The sequence below is a fragment of the Mauremys mutica genome, chromosome 3, assembly GCF_020497125.1.
Source record: "Mauremys mutica isolate MM-2020 ecotype Southern chromosome 3, ASM2049712v1, whole genome shotgun sequence".
Taxonomy (NCBI): domain Eukaryota; kingdom Metazoa; phylum Chordata; order Testudines; family Geoemydidae; genus Mauremys; species Mauremys mutica.
Genome location: NC_059074.1, coordinates 132969954 through 132991922, shown reverse-complemented (window position 1 = coordinate 132991922; position 21969 = coordinate 132969954). Strand labels below are relative to the sequence as shown.

The 21969-nt window shown below is 42.2% G+C and overlaps 1 protein-coding gene across 1 annotated transcript in view; it reads right to left on the bottom strand.

Annotated features, from left to right (window-relative positions):
- The window catches only part of SLC35F3 (solute carrier family 35 member F3), a 266282-nt gene that overhangs the window by 100716 nt on the left and 143597 nt on the right, over nucleotides 1-21969 (bottom strand). The gene's annotated exons all lie outside the window — the stretch shown is intronic.

Genomic DNA, 21969 nt, shown 5'->3' with positions numbered 1-21969 from the left:
TTCCCCCCGCCCCACTGCAGACTTTGTGACAGCTCATGCGAACGGGCAGGACCAAACATGGAGAGGCAGACACAGGCACACACGTGCAGGAGCAAGACATGAAGGGGACACACACGACTGCCCACAGAAACGCTGCACCCACTAGCACCTGTTACACTTTTTAGTGGCTATAGAGCGTGTGAAACTGACTCTCCAGAGACTGACACTATGACAGTTCTATGGATAGTGGCCCTTGCAAGCTTCTGTTCCTGCCTCTGCCAGGGTCTCAGCACCCACCTGGGGGGAGCCTGTCCATGATGCCTCTACAGTTGCTGCCAACCATTTTAGTGCCAATTGTTTGGGGGGCTATTTTATTTTGTTTTAGCACATATAAAATTAGAATGACTGCATATTTGATAGGTTTCAGAGTGGTAGCCGTGTTAGTCTGTATCAGCAAAATGGCAACTACCATCTTTTCATGTGCTATATATATATACATACATATACACACATACACACATACACACACATACACACATACCTGCGACTGTATTTTCCACTCCATGCATCTGATAAAGTGGGTTCTAGCCCACAAAAGCTTAGGCCCAAATAAATTTGTTAGTCTCTAAGGTGCCACAAGGACTCCTTGTTTATTTGCATATTTGATGCCACCCCCAGTCTTAAACCAGTCTTGGGGGAAACTATTGTAGGGTTCTCACTGAGATGGGGGCCAGCATCTAAATTGTATTATACTTCCTGGATTAGAAATCTACCATCCTTCCCCTCCCTACTCAGTTTTTCGAGACAGGCTGTAGCGAGGCGGTGGGATACCCCACAGCCCCGCTGAGGGATGAACCTCCCCTGACACCAATGTGGGCGGAGCCACTGGGTCCTGTGCCCACCTTTCAGAGGTCACGGCGCAGACCCAGAGGTATAAAATCTCACCTGCAGAGCTCAGTTGAGAGCCAGCCGCCGCAGAGACCAGACGTCTGTGGCCGAGCTCCCTCGGGGGAGACAGCAGAAGGCCGCGGCCGGCCTGAGGTCGCACCGGGCCGGCCGAGCCTATCCCTCGCTCGTTACCCAGAAGAGGACTGGCTGTAGAAGAGCAAAATATTCCTACTGAGAGCACCATGCAAGGTTAGAATTGTCTCTTTTGATGCAGTTTCTTTCAGTGCACTGAAGCCAACCAGGTTCCAGGATAAACCTGCCCAGTGGTAGAAAATGGACCCATGGTTCTCAACTAGGGTGACAGACAGCAAATGTGAAAAATCAGGATGGGGGTTCCAGTTATTAGTTTCTGTAGAGAGTTCAGTCAAGAGTAAATTCTCAACTGAACTTTCAGCTGATGCTGCCCTACTGGCTGATTTTCATGCAACGTACTTTTCTTTGTGTGACGGTGAACTCTCATGTGATGGTATTCGGTCTTTCAACTTCCTCCAACCTCTGTTGATGCTCCATCCTGATTGATTAGAGAGAACTGATGCATTTGCAGCACTTTTGTTCAAAATGAAGCAGGGTGCACAGTACAGAGATTGTTTTTCTGTACTCCAGCATAACCAGTCTCTTGTGCAGGTCTCACCATTTGGAAGAGTTTTTGTCAGCAGATGAGTAGGGAAAGCATGATTATCAGCATCTCGTGGAATGTTACTTGGAATTTCAAAATAACTAATTTAAAGAAAAGATTGCATTTGGGCTGTATTGTGCTTGTCAATAATTCCAATGTCAGTCACAGTCAAACCTGTAGTACTCATGAATTGCTCTTCGTAAGATCTACATCTTCATGTTGCTGTTGAGTTTCTTATCGTACACAGGATCTTCTGCTGCATCTGTTATGGTTGGCACATCTCCTTCTTGACTACTCATGTTCAGATATTAGCACTGAAATATCATCTGTTGCAGTTGCAGAGTTTTCATTATCTGTAGCATTGTTTGTTGAATAAGGTGTGTTTTCCAGTGGTTTGAGAAATGAAGTTATTGGCTTTGAGCTCTTAGCTGCTGCTTCACTCAGTTGTTTTCGCCATCTCTTGCTTGGACCACTTTCAAATCTCCTCTTCATAGTGATCTATCTGGTCAATATGTAGCCTATCGACACTTGAAATATTCTGCTGTAAATGTACACAAATGCTGAATGGTTCACAAATGCTGAAATGACTTAAAATGAAGGAATACTAATTAAGAACACAAAATGAAACAGTCAGACACGTTATTATCCTTATCACTGAACCAGAACTCAAGCACGCAAGGTATAATATAACAGGCTGAGCTGAAGACAAAGGGATGACATATACACATATATATATATAACAGACATGGATACAGACAGAGGGATAATGTCCAAAAATTTCAAACAAGTGTCCTCACGAAACTCACTGTACAAGATTGTCCTCACAAATTTTCACCTTGCTCAATAATCTCTTCAGATAATTCTCAGTCTGTAGCTTGTTTGTGAGCAGTTGGTTGTATTTAAAATTCAAGCTTTTATTGTGTGTGTGGTTATTTGGTATGTTTTTATTCCTAACTAGATACACCTACTATCTGTTAGAAGCCTGTTTCTTGTGCAAATGCTGGTAATTTTGAATATGAAGTTTGTTCTGCAAATGTGCTACAAAATTCACTCAAAATTTGCTGTGTTGGTGAAAACTCACCAGTAATATAGTTTGCGAGTCTTTCATATTCACAGGAATCTAACACAAGAATCAAGAGTCTAGTCAATGCAAATTCAGTAAGAAGTTTTATACTCAGTCAATTTTAGTTTTATTTTGCAATATTTGCCTCACTGTAATGACGACAATGTCTTTCTGATCTTTGCCTTCCCAACATCCATCAAGCACTTTGTTAGTTATGTGTCTTCTGTCATTTCACTGGTGTCCACAGAGCTGGATATCAGTTGAAAAAGGAAGTCATGGCAGCTGAATGAAATCTGGTTCCAGTTGTTTGCCAGAGTGTATGAACTTGGAAGAGTTCGATTAATAATTCCTATCCCCAGTGTATTTCAGATTCTCTCATCAATGGAATGGTATAACCCAGTTCCTAGACATGGATATAAAGAGCCCTGGTGGGAATAACTTGCCTATGGGTTTTTTTCAATTAACTTTAATGTTTATTGCTTTTGTGAGCAGTAAAGAAAGATGAGCAGGGTGGTGCACTTTACTAAAGTCATAACTTTCTCTCTGTAACAAATTCTGAGACAGTCACCCACTTTTCTGGCTTGAGACTGCTGCATTTCAATTAACCCTGGTTGCCTCTCCCTCATTTTGTCACACCAATAAAATAAAAAGCTTGCTTAGGTTTTGGACCTTTAACTTTAGACTATGTAAGCTTCATTTTTAGGTTTTGTTTTATGGTGCAGACAGGCAATATCTATGTTATATTTCAACTTGCAAATGGGAAAATATCTTCCCACCAGCTATTTTGATTTTTATTAAAAGTGAATTTAGTGTTCCTGAAAAGGTAACCGATTTGAAGAAAGGAGCACTATATTTATACAAAGCACAGGCAACAGTGATGTGTGCTTCACTACATTGCTCTGTCAACGTGCTTCAGATCTAATTAGGCAGAAAAAACATCTCTATGGGTGAAAAGGAAAGTTCAGACTCTAAACTCAATCAGTCCCTGACCTTTCTGCTGAGTCTGCCAACAAGACTGACCATTAGCACAGTAACTGTGAAGGAGCTTTTTAGAAGGTGGACAGCCAAGAGGCATGCACAGAGACCATCAACTCATTTTACACACATCATTTGGTCTGTTCTGACCTATGCTGGATTCAAAAGATTCACAAATGCAATACAGTTCCCTGAAGCCATTGTCTCAGTGGAATCCCATGATTCTCTTGCTCTTAGAGTAGGTCCCTGGGCCCTATCTCCATGTGGACCGGCCCTGATTTCTCAGCAGGTCCAGCTGGCCTCGGCACCTGCCAGTCTTCCCTTTGGGAGCACTGATCAGTGGTTAATATAGCAACCAGACAACTTCCTTAAAAGGTATTGTTTAATTTTAACAGTAAGAACATAGCAAAGCAGAAGAGAAGGATCTTAAAACAACAAAACAGTTTATATGCATGTCTGTCTATCTTCCTAAGCTTTCAGGGGGTGGTAAGCCTTAGGATGGCCCAAATGCTTGACTCCCCTTCGTAGGGCCTATCTCTGTGTCAGTGTGGTCCTCAGAAACAGCCTCTGACAGCTGCCTCCCCTTCTTTCTAGCAAGTTAATTAACCATTTCAAGTTATTTTGGTCTCTGTTCCGGGCCTGGGCAAAACAGCTGTGTAATTGTGGCTGGAGCCAAGGAGCATCTTAGCATATTAATAGCACAGAATTGTTTCTTAATGACCCCCTGCTGTGTTTATTAGGAGGTTACCTATCTAGAGAAATTATGTTGCCTTCTTGCTATTGCACTAACTGTCCTGCTATTTAACTAAATCAATATATAAATAAGCATTCCAGTAACCCAATATAACTGCAATAAATATCTCAATAACCAGGTCATATGCAGAATTCATTAATGATTACAGATCAGCCCCACATCCTTCACAGCTCTCCCAACCCATCACAGACTTCAGTGAAGTTACCCTAGAATTACACAAGTGCAGTGAGTATAATTGGTCCCAAAGGCCTAGCATTAATGCGCATCTTAAACTCAGTCTGATGTCCTATTAACAAAAATAATGCTGCCAACATTTACAGTACATTATAAGGATCCTTATAATAACTTCCCAGATGATGAGACTGAGGAAAAAAGAATGATGTTTCAGCGACAAGTACTTAGCATAAATAATCCACTTTGTCTCCTGTATTCTTAACTTTCAGATGCCTTTGAAACAGAATGTGTTTTTGAAGAGATAATCGACTACACAGCTGTTGAGTTTAGTAGATGCGGAAAAGTCATGGCCGATGAATCCCGAGGACCAATAGGAAGGGTAGAGGAAAGTGGATACAAAGGGAAAGTGTATGATCTCACCTGAATCACCCTTTTGCACCTCTACACTTCTAGAAGCTGATTGCGATATGGCATGCAGCCTCTCCTTCCCCTCCTCCCCTGCACAGGGTAATACAGTATTTGTGCAGGCAGCACATAGCTGTTATGTGGGAGCAGGAAGATGCAGTTATAAATAGTAGCTAGCCCAAAATGAAGCAGTGGAAAATACTACAATCTTGCTATTAGCTTCATCCACAAATTGTTAGTCAGTGTTTAGGGGAAATGAGTATTCTCTTAAATGATGCTGTTGCATGCTGCAAACATGCGGACATCAGCTCAACTACACAGATGCAGGGACAGGGTTAGAAACTACAGACTATGATTCAAACACATAGATCTGCACTATTTGAATTAAAGGAGAATCTAAATTAGCTGCTGTAATATTGTAAGTAACTCTTTTAGAGTTAAGAGTTCATGGCCAGGAGAGACCACCAGATTATCTAATCTGACTTTCTGTATAGCACAGACCACCAATACCAGCACCCGCACACTAAACACAACGAAAATAAGACCAAAGTATTACAGCCGGTAGGAGACCAAAGTATTGTGTGGCCCAGGGAGAGACTAGGAGGGACCAAGGTGTGTCAGTGCCCGAAGCCCCTGCAATAGCAGGGAAATGATTAGGTGAGATATACCCAGAAAATCCTGGCAAAAGATGGTGAAAACACTCCCAAAGCCACTGCGAATCAAACCTGGGAGAAAGTTCCTTCCCAGCTCTACACATGGCAATCAGATAAACTCTGAGCGTATGAAAAAGAACCAGCCAGCCAAGCACCTGACAGAAAAAGAATGCCCAGTGCCCCTCAGTCCCAAGTCCCATCTTCAGCTACGGTCATCCTTGGTGTTTCAGATGAAAGAGATAAAAAACCCTGCTGGAATAGATTGGCGGGGTGAGGGAGAATCTCTTCCTGACCTCTGCTATGGTCATCTGAAATGCTGAAGTATGAGCTTTGGGAACATAAGACATAAACCAGAAGTGAGCCCCAGGGCTGTTGATGACCCTTGTCCCCTATCATCACATGCAACCCCCCCACATACAATTGCACTCATAAATTTGTCCATCTCTTTCTTAAAACTAAGTGTTTTGCCCCCACAACTACTAGGAGGCTGTACCAGAACCTCTCCCCTCTGATGGTTAGAAACCTTCTTCTAATTCCAGCCAGAATTTGTTCATGACCAGTTTATACCCATTTGTTCTTGTGCTAACATTCTCCTTTAGCTTAAATAGTTCTTCATGCTTCATCAGTTGTAGGCATTAAAAAGTAACAATCACACACACATGAGCAGTTCTTGCTTTTCATCCAGAAGAGCGCAGAGGTACAGATAGACATTAGCCAGTCCATTATGCATGACTGAAGTTAGGTGGAACAAAGGAGAGCCCATGTGCCAAACTCTGAGTCCCCTTTGCAAAAAGGTTTAGAATATTTACATAATGTATAAAAATGATTTGACTTTTGCTACCGTTTAGGGGACTGTCATCAATATATTCCTGCAATTGCCAGAGATTTGTTTTAATCTACTAGAAATGCAGTAGCATTTGTGGTCTTGGCTATTTTTCTGTTGTTTCTATATGGGGTAGGAGGGAGCAGATATGACAGGCTTTTCCCATCCAATATTAATTAGCTATTGTTAAAATATTTTTCATGTTGTTAATATGTGTGATTTTACTTTTAATCTAGTCGGATACACAAATTTTTGGATATGCCCATAGAAGATGAGCCAACTCACTCTATAAATCACCTCTCGCTGGAACTATTTGGCAAATTTTTTTCTATAGGAAAGTATGTTTATTTTGTGGCACCAAATATGACTCTGCTTTTCACTGTGCCTGGGGAGGATCATAACATTAGCACAAGCAGTGAGACCTGATCCCAAGATAACCCATAGTACATTTTGAAGTATTCTACATATACCGTCATGAGATAGCTACTTATAAAGACTTTTTGTTGCGTATCACTAATCCCTCAGCTTCTATAGTTGGGTTTGTGGATTTAGTTAATGCTTCTGAAGAATGGATCTGGATTGGTAATTAATAGTACAATATGGAAGCCTGTAATAGGCTTACACAAAATGGATGTTGTACATCCTTAGAGCACAGCCTTGCTCTGACTAAAGTTAATGGTAGCTTTGTCTTTGACTTCAATGAGAGCAGTACCCACATAGTGTAACCACAAAATACATACACAAGAAAGTGACATACAAAGTACAGAGCACTAGTTTTATTTTATATTTGGGAACCTAATTGCTATAAAAACATGAAGCTGTTAGGAGACAGGGATAGAGGATCAAAGTACATGTGAAAAAATGAAGAAGGGCAACGATATCAGACAAGAGTTTCCAAGGTATAGAAGGCGAGAGAGGAGGACCAGAGACAGCAGCTTAAGGAAATACAAACATTATTTTAGTGAGTTACACAAAGAAACACATGTCACAATCAGGAATTACAAGGATATTGGGCCAAATTCAGCAAAGCTGAAGCACCCTCCTGTGCCAGCTAAATTCACTGTGACTGATGGTAGAGAGGGATTCAGGTGAGATCAGAGTCTGACCTTTCTCCATTGATATTAACAGTTAGGTTCTTCTTTCTTTTAGTTGGCGTAACCTCTGCTCCAGTGCACCCACTGATTACCAGTACAATGTGTCTGTCTATCTTGCAGCATGTATCACTTGGGTTTAAGAACTAATTTTGTTTAAAGAGACTTTTCACTGGTCTCGAAACCAAGAAAAAGACCTTAGGATATAGTCTGATCCTCTCATTTAGCGAACTGGATCAAACTCTCTGGTGCATCCCAGCTGCTTTGGGGCATGAAGCAGCCCTAAATCTGGCAGATCTGGTCACAGGAGAATTCCCTGGATGCCACGTAGCTGATATAGCGGCTCATATGCCACCCAGCTTCTGTCTGCTGGTGTAGTGGGTGTAAGCGGGGAAAGAAGGTGTGTCTGGAGCTCCCTCCTGCATTGGTGATCCCAAGCTCCTGAAACAGCCCTTGGGTGCCATTTGCAACCAGCGTAAATTAGAATCGGGTGAACAATATTCTAATTTGTGTCAGGGAGCAGATTGGTGCCTGAATGGCCCCAAGTCAGGATGGGGGGGACACAAAGGTGGCCTACAGCTACCTTTGAGCTCCCCATGTTCATTAGCCAGAGACCAGGCTCTGTGCCCCTATGTATAACCAAGACCATATTCCTCAGAAAAGTCTTGAATTATGGATCATTCCCACCATGCTGGCTGTGTCTCTCTCTCCTCCCTCACGTCTACTAGCCTCAGCCCTGTATTTCTGGTTAAACTTTCCCCATAGCACTGAGAGGGAGAAACAGATTTATGTAGCCACATATTACATCCACTATTTTTCTCTCAAACTGTGCATAAAACATGACTGTTTCAGGGTTTTGATGGCATTAAAGATCACTTGAAGTTTGCTCTCAGTTCATAATGTAATTATAGTCATGATGCATGTACAGCTGGGGCTATCCTATTCCTCAGAATATCATAATTCAGGCTAATTCATACAATAACAACATAAGTTAAATGAAATAATTTAAGTAACCTGCTTTCTTTAAAAAAAATAGCTTAAGGTCTTTGATACTCAGTGGTACAACATCAAGTTTTATTTTTTTCCCATTCCCAGTATGGTAATAAACATCACACATGTACACTGTATTGGAGTTAACGGTGTACAAACACACTGCAAATCACTTTAATCACTCCAGGTAATAAGTAATTGAGCATAAATAGCTCTTTAACATACAGCATAGATTTAAAGCTGGCTCAGATACTAGCATTTCTAATGTGTGAGACAAGGTAGTTTTGTCTGTGGTTGGAGAGCTAGGAAGGTGAACCTCAGGCAAGCAGAGTTCATGGTCTCCTATCGCTGGAGGAATGGATGATGGCTCTTTCGGAAAGCACAGTGAATGTGCAACTACTTCACCTAGGTCCAGGTTTAAATGCAAGACCCACCTCTTGCTAAGGCCTTTCCCCAGCAATGGCATCTTTCTAGGTTTAACCCTGTGGATATTATAGGGGAAGGCAAGAAGGAGAAAACCAACATGCTACTGTGCATTTAGAAATAAGGCAGGCTACAAGAATATTGCTATTTAGGCACACTCAGTGCTGTCAATTGCGGTGCTGCACTTAGCACAGTGAAAGGAGCTTTAGAAACACCTTAGAAAGATAGATATGCTCAGGGTACAAGATTATATGCAGATAATGACAAGCCCCTTCTGGATGTCATGAAATCTTCCAAGAGACCTGCCTGCAAAAGGGGGAGGGGAACTGAACCTTTGCCCTTTTTGGGTTGTTTTAGAAGCATAAAGAAGGCTAGAACTTCAATGGTCATTCCATGCACGGGGGCTTGCAAGATCAGGCCCTACTGGATATGAGACTCCAAATACAAAAGAAACTAAGACCCTTTAGTGACTAAGCTTGTGACAACATTTTTCCAACCACACATGGGTAAAGACAGTTATTTTTACTGACAGGAAATTCTACATAGTATGGCTTCCAACATTCAACAACAGCAGCAAACACTCATACAACTGCTATATAAAAAGAAACTGCCAGAAGGTTAACAGACTATATCACACAACATTTCTGTGCATTGTTGTCAAACATGTTGAAACCAACATTATGTTGACTCACAACAATGCTCCAGAGGCAGCAGGCAGAGAAACATATTGAAATTACTGTAGATCCATGTTACACCTTGGAGAACAAAGTGAGCACATGACTTACTACCCAGATGAAATTTGCCGATACAAACTGTCTTTGCTGGGACAGATGGAATGGAGTTCAGTCCAGGACAGTGTCCAAAATGGACACTTCATGTAGCTTCATGTAGAGTTGTTTAGTTAATCTAATCTGAAGATGTAAAGAGTTGCTATAATAAATAAAGAGATGATGGCTTAGGCCAAATTCAGATGTGATGTTTTGTGGCATATGTTACATATTGGTGTATCTAGGTAAGACTGTAAGTTGGTGTATCTATCGAGGCATTGTTTTACTGTCCTCACCACCAAAATATCTATTTGTTATGCTGTTTGCCCTGTGGCTGTACTCCATGTCAAGAGGCAAATGCTGTAAGAAAGCACACCCTTTGGGATGAAATGTGCTAGAGATGACGTACATCATCTCTGAAATGGGTTCAGTTCTCTCTGTCTATCCAGATGGCCCTCATCATTAGAGCGTCTGTGTGACTTATTGCATCTGATTCATGAATATTGACACGTTGCCTAGATTTGTGTTTGCACATAACTGAAATCAAGAATAAGCACAAAAAACAAATATGCACAAAACACATGCTTCCTCCCACAACCCCTATAAATCTCTTCAATAGTCAGATTTTGGATTCAGTGAAAACCAAAGGCAAATTACTTGGCATTTCTCAAATCTGAAGAGCTGATTGTAAGGGTGGGACCAAACAGCTAGACTAGCTACGTAAACTGCTAGATGGTTTTAACTCTCAGTCATTTAGGTTCTTTCATTTTAAGATATAAAGGGTGGGATTTTTCTAAAATGCCTAAGTTTCTTAGAAGCACTCAATCAATGGGACTTGTGCTCCTAAATCACCTATGGGCTTTTGAAAAATCCCATCCTCAATGAACAAGTAAAACAAGATATCTGAAGTCTCTCCAGGCCATATGCAAAGAGCAATTCAGATTATAATGAAAGTATGTGTTGCATTCAGTTAAAAAGAAATAATAATGATAACTCTTCATAACAGGATTCCACTATATTTTAAGCACTGGAACAGAGATTCTAAGGAGTTTGTGGAATCCCTACCATTTGAAGTTTTTAGGATCAAATTAAACAAACATTTGGTCTAGGTTTACTTGCCTCAGTACAAAAGATGGATTCGATGACCTCTTGAGATCCCTTCCAAACCTACATTCCTATGATTCCATATTCACATGCAGGATACTTGCATTTTGAGAAATGCCAACATTGTTACAATCTTTAAGAAAGGAGATAAGTTGGAGTGTGGAAATTATCAAGACATTGCCTTCCTATCTACAGCAGGGAAAATTCTTGCTTGTATCCTCTTAAACAGATTACTTCCCCTTGCTGAGGATATACTGTCGGCATTTCAGTGTGGTTTTAGACCATCCTGCAGGACAACTGACATGATCTTCATTGCCCACCAAATCCACGAAAATACTCAGGAGCAAAATCAGGACTTGTACATGGCCTCCATCGATTTGACAAAGGCCTTTGACTCCAGCAAAAGCGAAGCCCTGTGGAAGGTGCTGGCCAGATTTGGCTGCGCTCCAATATTTATTAAGGCTTCTCTAAGATCAGATGACTGCCACAGTTCTCTGTGATGGCCTGGAGATGGACTCTTTCGTCGTCAAAACTGGGGTTAAGCAAGGATGCGTTATTGGCCCAACCTTGTTCTCCATCTATTTAGCAATCATTTTGGTCCTCATTAAAGAACGCCTCCCCAGTGGAGTTGACATTCAATACAGACTGGGTGGACAGCTTTTTAATCTTTGATGTCTCTGCTCGACATCTAAAGTCCTCAGGGCATCTATTACTGATCTTCAGTGTGCTGATGACTGTGCCATCTTCGTGCACAGTGAGAATGACCTTCAGTCCACACTGGATTTTTGTGCACAAGCTTATCAAAGCCTAGGACAGTCACTCAATATTGAGAAGACTAAAGTGCTCCATCAGCCTGCCTCGGGCCTTGCACATGACCCTCCACAAATCATCATCGAGGAACAGACTTTGGAGACAGTCAAGCACTTCTGCTACCTTGGTAGCCAACTTTCTCAAAATGCAAAAATCAACAGTGAGATCCCGCACAGGATCCAATGCACAAGTGCTTCCTTTGGGAAATTGCTCCGACGTGTTTTCACGGGCCGTGACCTACGGCAGGACACCAAGATCCTGGAATAATTGTTATTCCTACACTCCTTTATGGATGCGAAACCTGGGTGATCTATCGACAGCACCTCAAGAGTCTGTAGAGGTACCACCAACGATGTCTCCGGAAGATTCTTCACATCAAGTGGGAAGATCACTGCATTAACACCAGCATCCTCACTGAAGCCAATGTCACCAGCATTGACGCAATGATCCTCATGCACCAAATCTGCTGGGCTGGACATTGTATGCGGATGCCAGACTCTCGCCTCCCCAAAAAAATCCTCTACTCTCAGCTCAGCCATGGTCAGAAATCCTGTGTCGGTCAGAGGAAATGCTGCAAAGACACACTGAAAGCGTTTCTCAAAACTGATGTGGCCATCACAAGCTGGAAGGAGAAAGCCACCAACCAACGCCAAAGGTACCACATCCTCCATCAGGCAGTGGCCTGCTTCGAGGAGAAGCAACATGTCCTTGGAGCTGAAAAGAGAGAGAGAAGGAAGGAAAAAGAAAGACCTTTCTCCCAGCAGGCAGTTGACCCGCCAGGAAATGTCTGTACCTACTGTGGTCGGATCTGTGGTTCCAGGATTGGACTCCTACATAAGGACATAAGAACTGCCGTACCGGGTCAGACCAAAGGTCCATCTAGCCCAGTATCTGTCTACTGACAGTGGCCAATGCCAGGGGCCCCAGAGGGAGTGAACCTAACAGGCAATGATCAAGTGATCACTCTCCTGCCATCCATCTCCATCCTCTGACAAACAGAGGCTAGGGGCACCATTCCTTACCCATCCTGGCTAATAGCCATTTATGGACTTAACCACCATGAATTTATCCAGTTCCCTTTTAAACGCTGTTATAGTCCTAGCCTTCACAACCTCCTCAGGTAAGAAGTTCCACAAGTTGACTGTGCACTGCGTGAAGAAGAACTTCCTTTTATTTGTTTTAAACCTGCTGCCTATTAATTTCATTCGATGACCCCTAGTTCTTGTATTATGGGAATAAGTAAATAACTTTTCCTTATCCACTTTCTCCACATCACTCATGATTTTATATACCTCTATCATATCCCCCCTTAGTCTCCTCTTTTCCAAGCTGAAGAGTCCTAGCTTCTTTAATCTTTCCTCATATGTTTGCTTTTTTGACTGCCTCTGCACGCTGCGTGGACATCTTCAGAGAACTGTCCACGATGACTCCAAGATCTTTTTCCTGACTCGTTGTAGCTAAATTAGCCCCCATTATATTGTATGTATAGTTGGGGTTATTTTTTCCAATGTGCATTACTTTACATTTATCCACATTAAATTTCATTTGCCATTTTGTTGCCCAATCACCTAGTTTTGTGAGATCTTTTTGAAGTTCTTCACAATCTGCTTTGGTCTTAACTATCTTGAGCAGTTTAGTATCATCTGCAAACTTTGCCACCTCACTGTTTACCCCTTTCTCCAGATCATTTATGAATAAATTGAATAGGATTGGTCCTAGGACTGACCCTTGGGGAACACCACTAGTTACCCCTCTCCATTCTGAGAATTTACCATTAATTCCTACCTTTTGTTCCCTGTCTTTTAACCAGTTCTCAATCCATGAAAGGACCTTCCCTTTTATCCCATGACAGCTTAATTTATGTAACAGCCTTTGGTGAGGGACCTTGTCAAAGGCTTTCTAGAAATCTAAGTATACTATGTCCACCGGATCCCCCTTGTCCACATGTTTGTTGACCCCTTCAAAGAACTCTAATAGATTAGTAAGACACGATTTCCCTTTACAGAAACCATGTTGACTATTGCTCAACAGTTTATGTTTTTCTATGTGTCTGACAATTTTATTCTTAACTATTGTTTCGACTAATTTGCCCGGTACCAACGTTAGGCTTACTGGTCTGTAATTGCTGGGATCACCTCTAGAGCCCTTTTTAAATATTGGTGTTACATTAGCTAACTTCCAGTCATTGGGTACCGAAGCCGATTTAAAGGACAGGTTACAAATCTTAGTTAATAGTTCCGCAACTTCACATTTGAGTTCTTTCAGAACTCTTGGGTGAATGCCATCTGGTCCCGGTGACTTGTTAATGTTGAGTTTATCAATTAATTCCATAACCTCCTCTAGTGACACTTCAATTTGTGACAGTTCCTCAGATTTGTCACCTACAAAAGCCGGCTCAGGTTTGGGAATCTCCCTAACATCCTCAGCCGTGAAGACTGAAGCAAAGAATCCATTTAGTTTCTCCGCAATTACTTTATCATCTTTTAGCGCTCCTTTTGTATCTCGATCATCAAGGGGCCCCACTGGTTGTTTAGCAGGCTTCCTGCTTCTGATGTACTTAAAAAACTTTTTGTTATTACCTTTGGAGTTTTTGGCTAGCTGTTCTTCAAACTCCTCTTTGGCTTTTCTTATTATACTCTTGCACTTAATTTGGCAGTGTTTATGCGCCTTTCTATTTGCCTCACTAGGATTTGACTTCCACTTTTTAAAGGAAGTCTTTTTCTCTCTCACTGCTTCTTTTACATGGTTGTTAAGCCACGGTGGCTCTTTTTTAGTTCTTTTACTGTGTTTCTTAATTTGGGGTATACATTGAAGTTGGGCCTCTTTTATGGTGTCTTTAAAAAGCACCCATGCAGCTTGCAGGGATTTCACTTTAGTCACTGTACCTTTTAACTTCTGTTTAACTAACCCCCTCATTTTTGCATAGTTCCCCTTTTTGAAATTAAATGCCACAGTGCTGGGCTGTTGAGATGTTCTTCCCACCACAGGGATGTTGAATGCTATTGTATTATGGTCACTATTTCCAAGCGGTCCTGCTATAGTTACCTCTTGGACCAGCTCCTGCGCTCCACTCAGGATTAAATCTAGAGTTGCCTCTCCCCTTGTGGGTTCCCGTACCAGCTGCTCAATGAAGCAATCATTTAAAGAATCGAGAAATTTTATCTCTGCATTTCATCCTGAAGTGAAATGTTCCCAGGCAATATGGGGATAATTGAAATCCCCCACTGTTACTGGGTTCTTAATTTTGATAGCCCCTCTAATTTCTCTTCGCATTTCGTCATCACTATTACTGTCCTGGTCAGGTGGTCGATAATAGATCCCTAATGTTATATTTTTATAAGAGCATGAAATTTCTATCCATAGAGATTCTATGGAACACGTGGATTCGCTTAAGATTTTTACTTCATTTGAATCTACACTTTCTTTCACATATAGTGCCACTCCTCCTCCTGCACGACCTGTTCTGACCTTCCGATATATTTAGTACCCTGGAATGATTGTGTCCCATTGATTGCTCTCAGTCCACCAGGTTTCTGTGATGCCTATTATAGCAATATCCTCCTTTATTACAAGGCACTCTAGTTCACCCATCTTATTATTTAGACTTCTAGCATTCATGTACAAGCACTTTAAAAACTTGTCCCTGTTTATTTGTCTGCCCTTTTCTGATGTGTCAGATTCTTTTTTATGTGAATGTTTATCATCTGATCTAGCCCTTACATTATCCTCTTCCATCCTCTGCTCCTGACTATAACCTGGAGATTCTCTATCATTAGACTCTCCCCTAAGAGAAGTCTGTGTCCGATCCACATGCTCCTCTGCAGCGGTCGGCTTTCCCCCATCTCCTAGTTTAAAAACTGCTCTACAACCTGTAGCGGGCCGGTGTGGCTCCCCTCCTCCCCGGGGAGGGTTGAGCCCCAGACACAGGAAGGGGCGGGGCTACAGAGTTGTGAGCCCGCCCCTCAGAGGGTCAGACGGCGACCCGGAAGGATAAAAGCCGGCCCTTCCAGCCCAGTCAGTGCCCAACCACCGGGGAGAGCAGACCTGCCTGAGGGAGCTCCTAACGGAGGAACCACTGGAGCCCCGGGCAGCTGCCTGGACTGGCCGGAGAGCACCCTCCCTTGCTGCTGGGAAGACCTGCCGGAGCTTCCCCGCACTACCTACGAGGAGGAGCCACCAGGAACTTCCCCCCTTCCTTGCTGTTACCCTGAGGAGCCCCCAGAGCAGCATTGGCCGGACTTCCCCGAGGAACTCCCAGACCTACCCCCCAGCCCGGGTTGTGAGGAACCCATGCAGTAGGACTTCCCGGAACCGGACGCCGTGGACCAGGTAGGACCCGAGGGGGATATTGGAAGTGGCCCGGGGGCAGCCGACCTCAGTCAGGCTGCTGACCAGACGATACCCATGTCAGTGTGTTGCGGTCAGGATCCCCACTGACCGTCAGCGGTAATGACCGCTGCCTAGGGCCCCGGGCCGGGACACAGTGGAGTGGGTGGGCCTGTGTCCCCCCTGCCACCCCATTCACGGGTGGCAGTTATCCCCCTCACCTTATTGCTCAGCCCTGCTACAAGAGGCCTGAGCTCCCCTTGTACTGTTTCCTGCTCTGCCTTGCAGCCAAAGGCTGGAGCCCTAATAGACTCTGACCCTGTTGTCTAGCCTTAAAGGGACAGGACAGAGCCCTCGTGAGACCAGCGGGCCGGTGTGGCTCCCCTCCTCCCCTCGGAGGGTTGAGCCCCGGACACACCCGGTCACAAACCTTTTTAATGTTTAGTGCCAGCAGTCTGGTTCCACTTTGGTTTAGGTGGAGCCCATCTCTCCTGTATAGGCTCCCCCCATCCCAAAAGTTTCCCCAGTTCCTAATGAACGTAAACCCCTCCTCTCTACACCATCGTCTCATCCACGCATTGAGACTCTGAAGCTCTGCTTGCCTACCTGGCCCTGCGCGTGGAACTGGGAGCATTTCTGAGAGTGCCACCATAGAGGTCCTGGATTTCAGTCTCTTCCCTAGGAGCCTAAATTTGGCTTCCAGGACATCTCTCCTACCCTTCCCTATGTCATTGGTACCTACATGTACCACAACCATGGCTCCTCCCCAGCACTACACATAAGTCTGTCTAGATGCCTCAGGACCTATATATAAATCTGTGGTAGAGATCCTTGAATTGAGGGGTCACCGATGATATGATGATGACTTCCATTTTGCTTTCACTTGTTTGGAAGCCAGTCATCAAATTAAGAGCCAAATCCTGAGACTATCTACCACCAGTGGGCATCTCACGGTAGCAAGCCTTATGCTCAGTAAGACTTGCAGGACTGGGCTCCATCTGATCAGGACAGTGAAGGACTGTTATTTTCATCAAACAGCACTTTAATGAATAGAAGCCAGGAAGTATGGTCTGGCCCAGGTATTAGGGAATCTGGGTTCTGTTCCTGGTTCTGTCATAGGAATATAAGAAATCTTGGGCTAATCACTTAACCTTTTGGTTTCCCCATCTATAAAATAGGAATAATGATAATTAAGCCCCACAACACCCAAGTGAAGCAGATAATAACTTTTAAAAGCTCTGACATTCCTGACTAAAAGTGCAAAGTATTATTACAGATCAGAAAATAAGTCTATTGTGGTTTACTGAATCTTTTCCCTTTATTTAGTAAGCTTTACCCAATTTAACTGCCACTTGATGTTTTATCTCTAAATGCCTAAATCCCTGAGGAGCAGGAGGATTACTGGTTTAAATCTCATTGCCTTAAAAAAATAGCCCTTTGTAGCCTAGATGATGATGTCACTGCTCAATGGCATATTATTTGTCAATGTTATGATGCAAATGACAATGCCCAATGATGTTCTAATTGATAAGTTTAAAAGAAATACTGTTAGCCAAATTTTACATTTCAAAGTGTCCTTAATCTCTTCCATACCTCAAACATAATTTTTCCATATGGTACCTTGAATTAGACAGCATCTATTTCATTTTTCACCCTTTCACAAGAGAGCTGCAGAATGTGACTTGTTTGTCAGATAAAATTCTAGTTCTGATGTCTATGAAATCAACAAGGGCCACTAGAATTAGCATTCAGCAACTAAAGCTCCTTTTCTCTTCTCTTATGGCTCTCTATTCCATGCAGAGCCTTTACCACGACTTCCATCTTTGCCAGTCTCCTCCTGTAGTGTTAGCCACTTCCCATGTCATTTTCATAGCTTTCAATTCTGCTTCGATTGTATGTTTTCATATTAATCTTAGTCTACCTTGTTGCCTCTTGCCCTGGCAATACCAGTCCAACACCTGTCTTGTTATGTTATTTGGGTCTTTCCTCCCTGCATGTCCCAGCCATCTCTATTATCATTCTGTAATTTCCTGTCTTATTAGTTTGTTTCATCTGCCTTTGGAGTTCTTCATTTGTGATTTTTCTGGCCACCTGATACTGAGGATTTATCAAAAGCAGCTGATTATGAAAACTTGGAGTTTAGATAGTAAAGTCTTAATAGGTCTCCAAGTTTCAAAAGCTCATTTTAAAAGTCTCTAATTATGTCATTGATATTTCATTCCCTCTTCATCAGAACGTAAATCCTTCCTCTTGTGTCAGCATATGCAAAGTGAGAAAATGTAATAAGTTTGTCCAGGAGGATTTTCATGCTCCTTGCATTTGTTTTCCAGAGTAACCCCACCATGGAGTCAGATTTCAGAGTCAAGAACTATAAAATCTGAATTCAGGTAAGGAAAGTGGCAGAACATTAAAATAGCACATAAAAGGTAATACAGATGGATGCAATGGCAAGTCATGAAACAGAAGGGATTCTCCTTTAGAGGAAGAACAAGGGAACCAGTGCACTCAAAACAACAATGTATGTTTTTGGAGCAAATGCGTGCTTCCTGTCTCAAAGATCCTACTCTTGGTGTTGACAGAGGATGATCAAATGTTTCTTCCCTTTCACTTTCAATGTCCCTATAATTCAATTACTATGCAAATGAAAAAAATCTGTGGCCTAGCGCAGCACCACAGTTACCTACATGCATGCTGCTTGCCTGCTCCCAGTGTTCTCACTAGGCTGTAGTTCATGTCACGCATTGACATCAACATCAAAACTCCTACCCAGGTCAGTGGAGGAACAGATCTTCACCATGGTGTTCCACATCAGAGAGAGCACATGAACAATCTAGTGTGGGGAGGATTGAATATTTTGACTAGCAATGTAAATACAATAATATCTGGTACCTACTCTAATGGCCTGCATACACACAATGTAGTTATCTGTTCTTAAAGAAAATAAAGCACTGGCTGACAGACACCATCCATAACACTTATACTACAGAAACAAGCAAAATCAGAATTATTTTCTTGCTAAAAGAGTCTTGCTAATTATGTTTTTGTTTGGGTTCTATAAAACTCCAGGGCAGGCAGTTCTGGTTTTGGATTTATTGCCTATTGGAAGATGTAGTAATTTTTAACTTTCTCCTGCTTACTTGTGGTCCTCAGTGAAATACCGGTAATAACTTCTCTCCACCTTTTATTGCCCTCTTCCCAAGAATGTCTGTGAAATAAAATATTTAAAATTCACCATCAGCAGAGAACCCACAGAAGCACATTTTATTACAGCCCTGATATATTCCATGATCCCTTTGGTTTTTCAAAGCCTTGAACCACAAGGCTGTGTATCCATTGGTTCTTATACATAAATCAGGTTAAGGAGGTCAGTACTTGAAAGGGAGACCTCTAGGGGGATTGGTCATTCGGTACTCTATATAGTCCTCTTCAGTCTGAGCACAGATGTGACATGTCATTATGGCATTAGGGGACAACTGAGAGGCTTTCTTCAAAATGAGATGTAAAACTGAAGTCTTGGTGAGTTGTGATTATTAAAGATCCCTTGATTTATTTATTTAGCAAGAGCATGAGCATAAACTCAATGCACTGGCCACCTTTGAACTTGGATGGTTATATCTTGCCTATTTAAAATCCTCATAGCCATTTTCAGAGGGAAACAACATAACAGGAAGATAGGAGATAATCTTAGACATACTGCCATTGGAATAGGACTGTGTCAAAATAAGATACAATATCACTTATAAAATGTTTATGAAACTTCTGTAGTCATTATTAGAACTGCTTCTGCATGCAGCATAGGCTGAGAAGAGAGGAAAAAGAAGAGTCTCCAGACTAGAGGAGAATTATTTGTTGTTTAGCACTGAGAAGATTACGATGAATATAAATACTGAAGAATGAAGACTTAGCTGAAAAATAAGAAAGATCAAAAAAGCACTCGGAAAAGCCCAAAACAAACAAACAAACAAACAAACAAAAATCAAACCAAACACTGGAAAATCTGTAAGCTATGATCTGAGTGTCAGGCATGTTTATTATTAAATCACAAAAGGGAGCCATTTAGTTTTTCATATTTTCTCTTATATACTTTCCCTCCTGTTGGAATGAGTATTTATGCAGGTTATTATCACAACACTAATTTAACCATAAATTCTGTTATTAAATCCAAAAGCCAAATACTATTTATACAATTGCTCTAAACAGGCCTAAAAAGCCCAAATAATAAGCAACTTACTACATCCAAACAGTAACAAAACTTATATATGCATTTGATCAATATACTTACAAATGGGCTAAACCCAGGGTGCTTAGACCCATATTGGTCAGCTCCAGAGTGGTCAGGCAGGTATCAGCGATGAACCCTTTAACTGTTCACTTTTTATACCTTTTAACAAGCAATTGACATCATCGCCAATTACGGACTTCAGCTAAAAACCTATTTGAGACAGTTCACTCTTATTTCCAGTCTCAATCCAGATAAGATTTTCAGCCTCCTTTCTCCCCCCCTCTGCATCTGGGTTCACATAGGCAGTAGTTTTTGAGATAACACTGGTATGTGGGATAGGAAAGCTCCATGTTGGCTCTTTCTAAGACATTCTCTTTGTGTTATTTAAAACCATCTGCAGTCACCCCTATTGGTCAGAGGCCGGCTTTTTAGAAACCTCTCCTTATTTCATTAGTTATTCTTTGAACCAGACGTTTTCCCTACTTCATTCCTTCTGGCCTTACAACTCATCATTTCAAGGCCTTCCTTCTACTTGCTATTTAGGGCCTTTCTTTACAACACATATTTCTTTAACCAAACTTAATATAAATGTATTCTGCTCTTCCTTGGATTAAATTTCAACATAGCCAAGATTCAGCAATTTGCCACAAACTCCATCAATGGCCTGAACTGAGCATCACATCTACAAAAACAGAAAGCAAAACTATCTAGACCCCAGAAGTCAACCAGACTTAGCTCAGGGATCATTAGAAGACTCAGACACACATCATTAACCACATGTATTTCAAGAAGGGGTGGCTTTAATGGGGGTTCAATTGCACCCACAGAAATAATGAAACCAAGGGCACAAACAACTAAACAAAAACCCACCCGCATGCACTCCTGCTTGCAGAACGTGGCTGTGCTGCTCCCCGTCCATGTCTCTGCATGATGAGGTCAGAGTCATGCACTGCTATGCAGGTCTGAAGGACAAATTCTGCCAGAAGGCCCACGAGGGGAAAGGAGAAAAGAGGTGATGCCTCTGTGTGTCCCAGTCTCCAAGCAGAAGGGATGTTGGGAGCATGCAAAGGAGAGGAAAGAACTGTTTCTTTGTTTTCTCATATATGTTTAAATAAAGCAAAAGCAGTACATGTTATTCTTTCAGTGCCCACCAAAACTTAGTTATAAGATATAATCTCCTCTCCTTCAGCATAAGAGAAACAAGAGCTGGCTCCTTCCAAGAAACGGTACACACAGCATTGCTATTATTGTGCAGTGCTGATGGATACAAGACAATTCTTGAAAAGGCATTCTCTCCAGAACCCCCTGTGCCCATCAACTACTGAAGTGTGAGTTACTGAAGTGTGGGAAGCTGCAATCTCTACTTACGGCGTTACTGATAATGTGCCTTTATCATCATGCAACAAGGAAAGCAAATGTTTCTGGTGGTGAGAAGCAGCTGCTTCATAGTGACATCGTATACCAAACGACAAATTTGAAGAAACCAGACAACAAGCTGGAAACAAGAATGTGTACATAACATTTCAAGCAAGCTGGCACAGTCATTACCCATGGCTGAGCTTGAGTCCTTGACAGAACATGGCATTTTACTTCTATTGTTTCTGGGGAAATGCTCAAAATTTGTTAACTGAACTCAGTGGTTTGAGAATTGGCCTGCTAAACCCAGGGTTGTGAGTTCAATCCTTGAGGGGGCCACTTAGGGATCTGGGGCAAAATCAGTACTTGGTTCTGCTAGTGAAGGCAGGGGGCTGGACTCAATGACCTTTCAAGGTCCCTTCCAGTTCTAGGAGATAGGATATCTCCATTAATTAAAAAAAATCATATTAAATTAACTCTGAGTCAGAAA